We start from the raw sequence: 13,467 nt of genomic DNA, 5'->3' as shown, positions 1-13,467 counted from the left end.
ATGGCTGGGGGGTCCCAAGATGGCGGCGGGGGTGGACAAAATGGCCGCCCCCATGCATCGCACATGGCTGGGGGGTCACAAGATGGCGGCGCCCATCCTCCCCTCGTGGTGGCCGGGACCTAAAATGGCGGCGCCTGCGGGTCGCACATGGGGCGCTGGGGGGGGTTGGGGAGCGTTTGGGATGCGCTGGACTCTTTCTTCTCCGGGGACAGCGGCGACCCCCCGGGACCGGCACACAGCCGCGAAATGGCCCTTTTTGCCGCAGCTCTTGCAAATCGCTGCGCGGGCCGGGCCGCGCTGCCGGGGGTGTTTCGCCTGCCCGCAGAAATGGCAGCGGGCCCCCCCGGGATGACCTGGCGTCTGAATCGCGCAAGCCTGTGGGGGGGGGGGTTTGTCGCGACGGGGGTCCACGGAGCCCAAGGGGCTGCCGCGCGGTCGGGGCCGTACGCGTGGGCGTTTTGCGCGGCCACATCTAGGGAAGCTGCAAGGGCCCGTGCCTCTGAGAGTCCTAGCGACTCTTTTTCTAACAGTCTTTGGCGTATTTGGGGAGAGTTCATACCTGCCACAAACACATCGCGAATTAACATGTCCGTGTGTTCAGCCGTGTTTACCGGCGGGCAGCTGCAGGCCCATCCCAAAATTAGCAGCGCGGCATAGAATTCGTCTAGCGATTCTCTGGGACTTTGCCGTCTCGTTGCGAGTTGGTAGCGTGCGTAGACCTGGTTCACTGGGTGAACGTAGATGCTCTTTAGTGCTGCGAACGCCGTCTGGAAATCCTCTGCGTCTTCTATGAGAGGGTAAATTTCCGGGCTTACCCTCGAATGCAGGACCTGCAGTTTCTGGTCTTCTGTGATCCAGCCGAGGGCCGTTCGGAGGTAGCCTTCGAAACAAGTCTGCCAGTGTTTAAAAACTGCTGCTGTGTTCACTGCGTGGGGGCTGAACCGCAGGCATTCCAGGGCGATCCTGAGCTCCATAGTCCTTTAAGCACGCTTAATAAATTGTAGCGCACAATGACTTACGAGAGACAAATAAAGATGAAGTCGATGAGGCTTTATTAAGCGTGACTTGTTCCCCGCAGTTCAGCAACAGACTGGAGCTGCGGGGAGAACTCCTGGTTCTTATACTCCGCCTTCAGGGCGGAACTAGAGATCAACAGCCAACCAGGACCCGGGATCTGTCAGCCAATGGCATCACGGCTTCACAGTCCCACATGACCCCTAATGCATACTACCACACTAGCTATATAGTTAGTTAATGGGAGCGGAGAGATGAGGGTAGTGCCAACTCATAATGTGGGGGGGGGGGGGGGGGGGGGAGGGGGGAGGTTAAGCGTGAGTTTTCATTTTGGTTGGAGTCTGGGAGGGAAGGGTAAGGGTGGGAGTCTTTCTCTGCCTTGTTTTTGCTGGGTTATTTGGATGTGGTATTGATGGGAGGCAGGGGGAGGGTTAGTTTTCTGACAGTGGGTATAAACTTTTATTTGTTCTGTTTTGATGGCCACCCAGCATGGGCCTGGTGTTGGCTCTCTTTGAGGAGTTGCAGGAGTGCTCCAGTGGGTGAGAATGGCTGACTCTGAGTCGGGGGGAGGGGCAGGGGGGGGGAGATAGACTACCCCCCTATTCGGTTAGTCACCTGGAATGTGAGAGGGTTGAACGGCCTGGAAAAAGATCCAAGATATTTGAACACCTAGTAGTTTAAAGGCTGATGTGGCACTGTTGCAGGAGACCCATTTGCGAATTAAAGATCAGATAAGGTTATGGAAGTTCTGGGTGGGGCAAGTATTTCATTCGGGATTTGACAGTAGGGTCTGAGGGGCAGCGATTTTGGCAGCTAAGATTCTGATAAATCTGAAAGGGAGTTATGTAATGGTCAGTGGGCCGTTGGCGGGTACCCCGGTGATCTTTTAAATTTATTTGCATCAAACTGGGATAATACAGCTTTTGTCAGCACGTTGTTGGGTTTTATTCCTGATCTGGATTCGCACCAGCTAATTCTGGGAAGGACATTAACTGTGTACTGGACCCTCAGATGGGTAGATTGAGGCCTACGTCTTTAAGTCCTTCAGAGGCAAAGGAACTTTTGGCCGATATGGAGCAAATGGAGGAAGGATGGCAGACCCGTGGAGGTTTTTGCATCCAAATGAGAAGGATTTTTATTTTTCTCTCGGGTGCATCAGGTGTATTCTTGGATTGACTTTTTGTGGTGGGTAGGTCTCTGCTTCCAGGAGTGGTGGGGGCAGGGTATTCGGATCATGCTCCACATTTTGTGGATTTGATGTCGAGGTCAGGCCCCGCTCAGCTGCCCCCATGGAGGTTGGAGACGACGTTGTTGGCGGATAAGGGGTTCTGTGAGAGGATTTCCTTCACCATTGGGGAAGAGTGATGAGATTTCGCCATCCATGTTGTGGGAGGGTATGAAGGGGTCATTAGGAGGGAGATAATTTCTTATAGGGCACATAATGGGCAGCACGGTAGCACAAGTGATTAGCACTGTGGCTTCACAGCGCCAGGGTCCCAGGTTCGATTCCCCGCTGGGTCACTGTCTGTGCGGAGTTTGCACGTTCTCCCCGTGTCCGCGTGGGTTTCCTCCGGGTGCTCCGGTTTCCTCCCACAGTCCAAAGTCGTGCAGGTTAGGTGGATTGGCCATGATAAATTGCCCTTAGTGTCCATAAGGGTTGGGAGGGGTTATTGGGTTGCGGGGATAAGGTGGAAGTGAGGGATTAATGTGGGTCGGTGCAGACTCGATGGGCCGAATGGCCTCCTTCTGCACTGTATGTTCTATGTAATCTATAATGAGAAGAGTGAAAAAGAGCGATCCACCTCGAGGTGAATCGCCAATACTCGCTTGCCCTGACGTTGGAGCTATTGGTAAGCAGGAAGAAATTGCAGTTGGGATTTGGGCTGCTTTAGATGGACAGGGTGGTGCACCAGGTGCGAAATCCGAGGGGGGGGGGCATTTTATGAGCATGAGGAAAAGGTCAGTCACCTGTTAGCACACCAGCTGAGGCAAGAGGCAGCCGCTCGGGAACTAGTACAGGAGAAGGACTCAAGTGGTAGGTTGGTCTATGCCGAAGACAAGGTCATTGAGGCTTTTGATGCTTTTTATCGTGGTCTTTATAAGTTGGAGCTCCCAGAGGATGGGTTGTCTATGATGGAATTTTTGGATGGTTTGTCTATCCCATTGTACAATGAGAGAGAAGGGAAGAGTTGGAGCCCCATTGAGCCCAGAGGAGGTAATGAAATGCATGTGTTCAATGCAGTCGGGTAAAGCGCCGGGCCTGGGTGGATTCCCGATTGAATTTAATAAGAAATGTGCGGGTCAGCTGGTCCCATTATTGTTAGAGATGCTTAATGATTCCATGTCCCGGATGTGGGGGGGGGGGGGGGGGGGGGGGGCAGGGCGCAGGCATAGATTTCCTTGATTTTAAAGAAGGATAGGTAACTGACAGAGTGTGGGTCGTATTCCTATTTCATTATTGAATGCCGATATGAAGGTTTTGGCGATACGCTTATTGCCCTGCCTCCCAGGGGTTATTATGGAGGAACAGACTGGGTTTGTTAAGGCAGCCAGTTGTTGGCCAACATTCGGCAATTGCTTAATGTTATTTTGCCCCCCTCTACAGTCCCTGAAACAAAGGTAATTATTTTGATGCATGCTGAAAAGGCATTTGATAGGGTAGAGTGGGAGTGTCTTTTCGAGGTCCTTGGAAGGTTTGGTTTTGGACCTAGATTTATATCTTGGATCCAGCTTTTATATAGAGCCCTCACTGTGAGAGTTCATATGAATGCCTTGGGCTTGAAATATTTCCAGCTGAAGAGAGGTACGATGCAGGTTTGTCTATTGTTCCCACTGTTGTTTGTCTTGGCAGTATTGAGGTCATCTATGAGGTGGCAGGGAATAGAGAGAGGGGGGGGGGGGGGGGGGGGGGACCATAGGGTGCCTTTGTACATGAATGATTTGCTGTTGTATGTAATGGAACCTCTCTCCGTGCAGAGGAGATAATGAAGATTTGGTTATTTCCCGGGATATAAATTGAATTTGGGCAAAAGCGAATACTTTCCGGTGAATCCTGAGGGAACGTAGCTGATCTGGGAAGGTTGCCTTTTCGCCTGGCTAGGTCTAGCTTCGGTTATCTGGGAACTGGGTGACCCATGATTGGACCTTGCTCTACCTCCTCCTGTGCTAGGCTCAGCTTGATCCAGTTCAAGGTGGTGCATAGGGCACATCTGACCAGGGCACGGATGAGTAGGTTTTTTCCAGAAGTAGAGGATAGGTGCAGGTGTTGTTCATGAATCCAGCAAATTATATGCATACATTCTGGTCTTGTCCTAAACCTGTGAGCGTTTGGGTCTCCTTCTTCAGTGCCATGTCAGGGATTATTGGGATTGAGTTAGAACCTTGCCCTTTGGTGGCCTTCTTTGTGGTCTCAGATTCACCAGAGTTGCAGACGGAGGTACTTGCCTTCACTTCGCTAATAGCCAAAAGACGAGTTCTGTTTGAGTGGAGGGTACCGGTTCGGCCCGGTGCTTTGTCTTGGTTAAGTGACCTTATGGAGTTCTTGCACTTAGAAAAGGTCAAGCATATCATGAGGGGTCGGCAGAAAGGTTCTACTCGAGATGGCAGACTTTAATTTCCTATTTCAAATAGCTGGTCACCGTCAGATGTTAGTCGAGGGGGGGGGGGGGGGGGTGTCTGGTTTCGGTTTCATTCATTCGGATTCACTGTAGATTCAGAAAAACAACAGCTCAAAGCATTTCTAGAGAGAGAAGAGAGGGTGAGCAGGCATTCAGTGCACCTTCTTCCTTGAGTGTTCAGGACACAACTCTGCTTTCCTTGGGTCCTGGAAATCATCCCACACGGGTAGGACCCAATCATGACCTGTTACCTGGAAGAATATGGTCTTTTGGCCAATGCATTGGACACCAGCCAACCAAGAGAACCGAGTCTCACCCCATCTCTCGGGTGTCACAAAATCTGAATTCTGATTTTTGAAAACTAACACCACATATACTTTCTGATTTCCTCATTCTCTCTGCTGCTTGACTTAAAGATAAATGTTCATTAAGAATACACGGATCAAAATGATAACAGCAAAGAAAAGGGAAATAAGGAAATTATCAGGAAGGACCCTGACATAACACTCACCCCCGGCCACATCAGGAGCCCCTATACCCTAGACTTCTGCCAGTAACATTAGGAAGAACGTGCACAGGTGCCCTCCCTTGATCGGCACACTTACCCTTTGGTTGCTGGAGGATCCTCAGTGCTGAAGGTCTGTTCTTTAGTGTTTGATTGTTGGCAGCTGCCTCTATGGTGCTGATGCTCCTAGAGTTCAGGCACACAGTTCAGGCATCAAAGTTTGCTTGACATGCATTGCACTAATCATCCTCTGAGACATGGCACATTTACCCTTGAGGGGGCACTTGAGCGTTGTGAAGAGTGAAGTGCTATCACACCTAACAAGACTAATTTCTCAGTTTAAATAGCCTTCTGCTGTGAAGCTAGAAGCTGCTCACAGTCAAAGGGAGTGAAAGTGACTTTCAGGAGAGAAGCTGCAGCAGTGCTCTGTCCTGGAAGGGTTTGGTAGGACAGACAGGCTGCAGCTGTGGTTGCCCCGGTTATGGGTCTCCACAATATTTAAAGATGGCTTGAAAGCCTCACAGACGCAAAGTCCCTCAGACCCCGGCCTGGGGCAACACCCGACCAACAATGCTTCAGCCCCCTGTCCAAGCCCAACCCCCTGAGGGGTCCCCACCACCTCCCCAAGCATTGGGGCAGCAGTTCTGGTGCCCTTGAGCTGTGTGCCGGAAAATGGCCATGGTCTACTCACCTCCTCACTTCCCCTCAGCAGCCATTGCGCCAGCTTCACATTTTTGAAAAGGAGTACTAAACGGCTCCCGTGTGATTTCTTGCTGAGGAGTCAGATAATTTCCAGGAGGCTGCTGCATTCGACTTCAATCTCGCTAATGAAATTGAAATGAAAGCAAATGAGGGTTAATGATAACCTCGTCATTTTAGGGCACGATTTGGAACTCGCCATCGGGAGCGGGCTGGGTGAATTGCAAACTGGTTCGCACCCAGCGTGAATCTCAATTATTTGCCTTTCCTGCTATATACCCAGCGCACCTAGATCTGCACCGGGCACAATGGGATGGCTCAATCACACCCAATATTTTTACCAGTACCGAACATTGTCACCATCCCAGCTGATATTAACTACTAGAGAAATCAGATCCCAGTAGGGAACCTAGCTTGATACATCCTATGCGTAATTTAAAAAAAAAAAGTATTTATTCAAACTTGTTCAATAATTTAAAAAAACTCCAAAAAAGGAAAATAATACAAAGAAAGGGCAACATGCCAACAAAACAAAACAACTTAACCCGCTAAACGATAAACAGTTTAACAAACTAACACCCAACTCAAAACGAAACCCATGTGTAATTTTAACTGCAACTTATCCGCAAACTCCGTTAACTGACTGTTGGTTACTTTCTGTAATACAGTCATGGTTATATCTTCCATCTTTAGAAAAGTCTCAGCAACTTCCAATGCCATTTTTTATTTCAACCGTTACAATATACCTCACAGCAACTGCGCTTCCTATGTCCAGTACCTCAGTACCCCCACGTACACGTTTATTTTTAAGTATTCACAGATCCCAGTAATGTTCTAGGACTTTTAATCCCAGGCCAAGTATTTTTGTTTGGCGTCCAATAATCCATTTTCCATGTTTTGAAATATAGCTATGAATTATTACTTATCAACACCCAGTGACCGCCCCCCCTCTCCATTTGTCAAAGAATCATTATGATGCCTCGTCAGTTTCTTCCACAATGCGGACTGACCCCGGACCTTTTGTCCATCTTTCCAAGCATTCCCCCCCCCCCCCCCGTGGCGCTCACCCACCCGCCGGTCGTGGACATGTCCACGGAGCTGGGTGCCATCCCCTGGGTGTTGCATGCGTGGTGTTGTCTCCCACCGTGTTCAAGATTGGGGTTGGCTTAGTGAACTTAAAGACAGTGAGGGGTGGGCATATTTGTGTTCGCATTTCAGATGTGGTATTCCAGTTTAAGTAGGGAGTGTGTTGTGCATAATGGCTCTTTCAGAGGCTCGGAAGTGACACCAGGCATCAAGGTGTGATTGGGAGTCGAGGCAATAACTCTCACATGCTACGGTGATCCACTTGGGTTGTGTGAAGTGCTCACTTAACCATGGTTGCCAGAGAGAGAGACAAAAGGAGAGAGAGAAAAAGAGAGAGAGAGAGAAAGAGAGAGAAAGAGAAAGAGAGCGAGAGAAAGAGAAAGAGAAAGGAGAGAGAGTGAGAAAGAGAGAGAGAGAGAGAGAGAAAGAAAGAGAGAGAGGGAAAGAGAGAGAGAGAGAGGGAGAGAGAGAGAGAGAGAGAGAGAGAGAGAGAGAGAGAGAGAGAGAGAGAGAGAGAGAGAGAGAGAGAGAGAGAGAGAGAGAGAGAGAGAGAGAGAAAGAGAGAAAGAGAGAGAGTTGCCCTCAGCCCCTACCCCTCCGCCGAGCACTGGGGTGGCAAACCCAGTGCCCCCCCCCCCCGTCTCTTTGTCTGTGAGAAAAGATGGCAGCTCCCCTCCTCGACTCCCCACAGATGCCCTTCCGCCAGCTTCACGTTTTTCAAAAGGAGTACTAATCAGCACCAGCGTGATCACTTGTTGGGAAGGCGGCTGAATGATGGGAGGTCGTTGGATATGGGTGGCTCTTGTTAATTGTATGGAAATTGGGCTTAAGTGGTGATAATTGGTTTCTCACCACGCTAGATCCCGATTTCACCTGGGGAGCGGGCCGGTTGTATTGCAAACTGTTTGGTGCCTGGTGCGTGTCAGGTGGATGTACCTTTAAGAAATGGGTGTTTATCAAATAACTGCAGTGATGGCAGAGTGTGGGTGGAACTGGGCTGTCTGTCTGTTTTTACTTTTGGTTTTGAGCTGAAAAGCTGCTTTGTGGCTCTGTTTTTGGTTTCATTTTCAGAGTTGGAGAGCTGTTTTCAAAGCAAGCAGATGTGGAAATGATTTTTCTCTCTACAAGCTAAAGAATGTCTTCAGCTCATTGATGATTTCAAAGTAATACCTGTTTCTGAAGAAAATTTTAACCTGCTGTCTTTGTTTAAAAAAGGGATTTTTGACTTATGGATGTTGCTTGAAAGGTATTAAGGGTTACCTATAGAGTATTGCATCTGTGGAGTTGTGTGTATTGGTGGTTGATAAGATGTTTACTGTGTGTTTATAAAATGTTAACTGGGTTCATAGAAGAAACATTATTTTGTTTTACAAATACTTAACGTCTCCGTTGCAGAACACCTGGAGAGTGGACTCTTATGCTCCCCATAACCAAAACTATTAAAAGTCGTGGGTCAGGTGAACTCCATGATATACTTTGGAGTTTTCTAAACCCTGGCCCATAACAAATTGGGGGCTCAGCCGGGATAAAAGTTTATCTTTCATGATTGGGTTGCCTTAGTAAACTTAAAGACAGTGAGAGGTGGCCATATTTGTGTTTGCTTGCTTTTCAGGTGTGGTATTCCAGTTTAAGTAGGGAGTGTGTTGTGCACATTGGCTCTTTGAGGCTCGGATGTTTTTGGGGGTACCTTACATACAGAGACTAAAAAAGGCTTTTAGATTTGGCAAAGACAGTTAACATTACCTGACAGCATCCAAAAAGACGACGTACTTACGGCGGTAGCTGAACATTTAAAATTGCCTGAGAAAATGTCTGACGCATTAGAACTGGCAAAAATTCAGTTACAGATTAAACAGCTGGAACAGGAGATAGAATTAAAGCAGCTTGAATACGCAATGAGGGACAAAGAAAAAGAGAAAGTGATATAGAGGAAAAAGAAAAAGAGAAAGAGAGAGAGAGAGGAAGGGGAAAAAGAGAGAGAGTTTGAACTTCGGAAAATGGCCATGAAACATGACAGTCAGTTAAAGTTGGCGGATGTAAAGGGAAACGTACAGTCTGAGGAGAGTGATGAGGTTAATGAGCCTGAGCGTCACAGTCGAATGCTTGGTGGGAATCTATTTAAATATGTCAACGCATTGCCAAGGTTTGATGAGAAGGAAGTAGAAGCCTTTTTCATTTCATTTGAGAAGGTAGCTAAACAAATGAAATGGCCACAGGATATGTGAGTATTACTGATTCAAACAAAGTTGGTAGGTAGAGATAGTGAAGTGTTTGCACCACTATCAGAGGAGGTATCTGAAACGTTCGAGGAGGTGAAAAAAATCCATCTTAGATGCATATGAACTAGTGCCTGAAGCCTATAAAGGTTTAGAAATTCAAGGAAAGAACCTGGTCAAACATACATGGAGTTTGAAAGGATCAAACAAGTAATTTTGATAGGGCTTTGAAAATAGACCAAACGTATAAAGCTCTCAGATAAATTATAATTTTGGAGGAGTTTAAAAATTCAATTGCTGATGTAGTGAGAACTCATGTGGAAGAGCAGAGGGTTAAAACTGCAAGGTTAGCAGCAAAAATGGTAGATGATTATGAATTAGTTCATAAATCAAAGCTTGGTTTCCGACATAAGTTTCAACCTGTGAAGGATAGAAACTGGGGAAAAGAGAAATATAAGTGGTAGAGGTCAAGGTGATCTGATGGGAGATAACAAGGAGTGTGTTCCTCAGATTGAAAAAGAAATCCAGGAGGGTGGAAGAGACATGAAAAGTTTCAAATGTTTTCACTGTAATAAACTAAGCCATGTAAAGTCACAGTGTTGGAGGTTGAAAAAAAGCACTGGGAAGGCTGATGTGGTAAAACAGGATGAGACAGGGTTTGTTAAAGTGGTAAAGGAAAGCCCAAGTGAAGCAAAGGAGGTGCAAAAGAGTGTACAGCCTGATCAAGAGGTGATAGAGAAGAATGTGCCAGATCTCTTTAAAGAATTTACTTGTATGGGTAGTTTCCTCATGTGCATCAGGAGGAGCAAGTAAAGAAGTCACAATTTTAAGAAATACGGGAGCTAGTCAATCTTTGATGGTAAAAGATGAGGAGTTATGTAGTTTGGGAAGAATATTGCCAGAAAAGGTGGTAATATGTGGAATTCAGGGTGAGAAGAGTAGTATTCCATTATATAAGGTAAGGTTGGAAAGTCCAGTGAAGAATGGTGAAGTGGTGGTAGGCGTAATAGAGAAACTATCTTGTCCAGGAATACAGTTTATCTTGGGTAATGATATAGCTGGATTGCAGGTGGGAGTGATGCCTACTGTGGTTGATAAGCCAGTGGAAAATCAGACAACTGAAGTGTTGAAGAACGAATATCCTGTGATTTTTCCAAATTGTGTAGCAACAAGGTCGCAAAGTCATAGGTTAAGACAAGAGAAGAAATGAGAGATTGAATATAAGGTTGAAGTGCAATTATCAGAAACTATTTTTGATCAGATGATTGGCAAAGAACAGGTGGAGATTGAGACGGATATTTTTAGTTCAGGAAAATTGGCGGAATTACAACAGAAAGATATAGAAATAAAACAGATGTATCAGAAAGCATACACGGCAGAAGAATCTGAGTGTATACCAGAGTATCATTACCGTAAAAATTATGTCGTGATGAGGAAATGGAGACCTTTACATATGCAGGCGGATGAAAAGGGGGCAGAAGTTCATCAAGTGGGATTGCCGGTAGGGTATAGAAAGGAGGTGTTGCGAGACGTACATGAGGTACCAGTGGGGTGTAAGGAAACCTCAAGCTAAAATCCCAAAACAATCTTATTGGCCTGGACTACACAAAAGATGTGGTTAAATTTTGTCGATCATGCCACACATGTCAAGTGATAGTGAAACCTCAAGTAGTGTTAAAACCAGCACCCTTAATACCCATTCCAGCATTTAAGGAACCTTTCAAAGGGTCTTAATTGATTGCGTAGGACCGCTTCCTAAAACAAAAAGTGGGAATCAATATCTTTTGACTATAATGGATGTGTTTCCATAGGCCATTCCAGTACGCAATATTACAGCTAGGAAGATTGTGGAGGAGCTACTTAAATTATTTACTAGATATGGACTACCCACAGAAATGCAATCAGGTCAATGATCAAATTTTACCTCAAGGTTATTCAAAGAAGTTATGGATAGCTTTGGAATAGAACAATTTAAATCAACTGTGTACCATCCAGAATCGCAGGGGGCATTAGAAATGTGGCATCATACATTAAAGACAATGTTGAGGGCCTATTGTCAAGATTATCAAGAGGATTGGGATAAAGGAATTCCATTCGTACTGTTTGCAATTAGGGATGCACCTAATGAGTCATGAAAATTCAGTCCTTTTGAACTAATTTTTGGTCATGAGGTAAGAGGACCACTGAAATTGATTAAGGAAAAATTGGTGAGTGAGCAGTTGGAACTTACATTATTGGATTACATGTCAAATTTTAGGCAACAATTAAATAGAGCAGGGGAATTGGCTAGACAACATTTAAAAGTTGCACAAAATGTGATGAAACGGGTAGCGGACTAGAAAGCAAAAGTTTGTCGTTTTGCCAGTGGAGATAAAGTTTTAGTAGTATTACCAGTGGTAGGTTAACCTTTAAAAGCAAGGTTTTGTGGACCTTATCAGATTTAAAGGAAATTAAGTGAGGTGAATTATGTGGTAAGAACGCTAGATAGAAGGAAAACTCACCGTGTGTCATGTGAATATGCTTAAATACGTTGACAGGGAAGGAGAGCAAAAGGTTTTAATGATTCTAACTCAAAGTGAAGAATCAAATCCAGATGACTTTGAATTTGAATTCCTCAAATTAAATTGGATAACGAGGATGTTCTTAAAAATTGGGATAAATTGTTGAGTTAACTTCCAGAGGAAAAACAGATTGACCTGAAAGAATTATTGATATCATATGGGCAAGTTTGTGGATATAAGTTGGGAAGCACTAAAATGGCTATACTTGATGTAGATGTGGGAAATGCTGTTCCAAATATCCACATAGACCTAACCCTTTAAAATTGGTACAGGTTAACAAAGACATTGAAAGTATGCTTACAAATGGCATAATTGAAGTGGGTTGCAGCCAATGGAGCTCACCATTAGTGATGGTACCGAAATCAGACAGTACCCAATGGTTGTGTGTTGACTGTAGAAATGTTAACGTAGTTACAAGAACGGACTCTTATCCTATCCCACGCTTGGAGGATTGCATTGAGGAAGTGGACAGTCAGCTTTTATTTCCAAACTGGATTTACTTAAAGGTTACTGGCAGGTACCTTTATCCGAAAGGGTGAAGGAGATTTCAGCTTTTGTGACTCCAGATGCTATATACCAATTCAAAGTTATGCCATTTGGCATGAAGAACGCCCCAGCCATATTTCAACGGTTAACTAACAAAGTCGTTTCAAGATTACCCAATTGTGCGGTATACATCGCTGATTTGTAATTTTCAGTCAGACATGGAAAGAACATTTAAAGCATCTGATGGAGTTATTCGATCAACTTCAGGAGGCAGGGTAGGTGGTAAACCTAGCCAAAAGTGAATTTGGAAAAGCCCAAGTTACTTTCCTTGGCCATACAATCGGACAGGGTCGAATGGTCCCACGGGATGTGAAAACAAAAGTTATTGGGGAATTTCCAGTACCCTCGACACGAAGGAAAGTAATGCAATTTCTTGGCATGAGTGGATTTTACTGGAAATTTGTGCCAAATTTTAGCAGCGTGGTTGCTCCACTGATAGACTTGCTGAAGAAGTGTCGCAAATTTCAGTGGACAGCGGACTTTCAACAGGCATTTGACTGCCTGAAGGCTGTGTTAACCAATGCTCCTGTGTTGGAGAATTACAAGGGGCTCTGTGATCGGATTGAATTAAAGTATCTGACCTTAAAAGAGAAATGCCGAGGTGTAGAGAAAAGAATGGATCGTGCAGAGACCTTCTTGTCCAAAGAGACTGTCAATCAAGAGGGATTCCAGTTGGAGGAAGAACTAATTGAAGTTGATGGTTTTTTTTTCTTGGTGGGGGGGGGGGGGGGGGAGCGTCAGGTGGATGTACCTTTAAGAAATGGGTATTTATCAAATAGCTGCAGTGATGTTAGTGTGGGTGTGGAGCTGGGCTGTCTGTCTTTTTACTTTAGTTTTTGAGCTGAAAAGTTGCTTTGTGGCTCTTTTCGTTTTCAGAGTTGGAGAGCTGTACTCAAAGCAAGGAGATGTGTAAAATGATCTTTCTCTCTACAAGCTAAGAATATCTTCAGCTCATTGATGATTTCAAAGTAATACCTGTTTTGTATAGAATTTAAAACTGTTAAAAAAAGTTTTTTTTGACTTTTGAATGTTGTTTGAAAGGTTTGAGGGTCAGCATGGTAGCATAGTGGTTAGCACAATTGCTTCACAGCTCCAGGGTCCCAGGTTCGATTCCCGGCTTGGGTCACTGTCTGTGCGGAGTCTGCACGTTCTCCCCGTGTGTGCGTGGGTTTCCTCCGGGTGCTCCGGTTTCCTCCCACAGTCCAAAGATGTGCAGGTTAGGT

Source organism: Scyliorhinus torazame, chromosome 6 (assembly GCF_047496885.1).
Source record: "Scyliorhinus torazame isolate Kashiwa2021f chromosome 6, sScyTor2.1, whole genome shotgun sequence".
NCBI classification, from domain to species: Eukaryota; Metazoa; Chordata; class Chondrichthyes; order Carcharhiniformes; family Scyliorhinidae; genus Scyliorhinus; species Scyliorhinus torazame.
Note: the sequence above shows the minus strand (reverse complement) of the source record.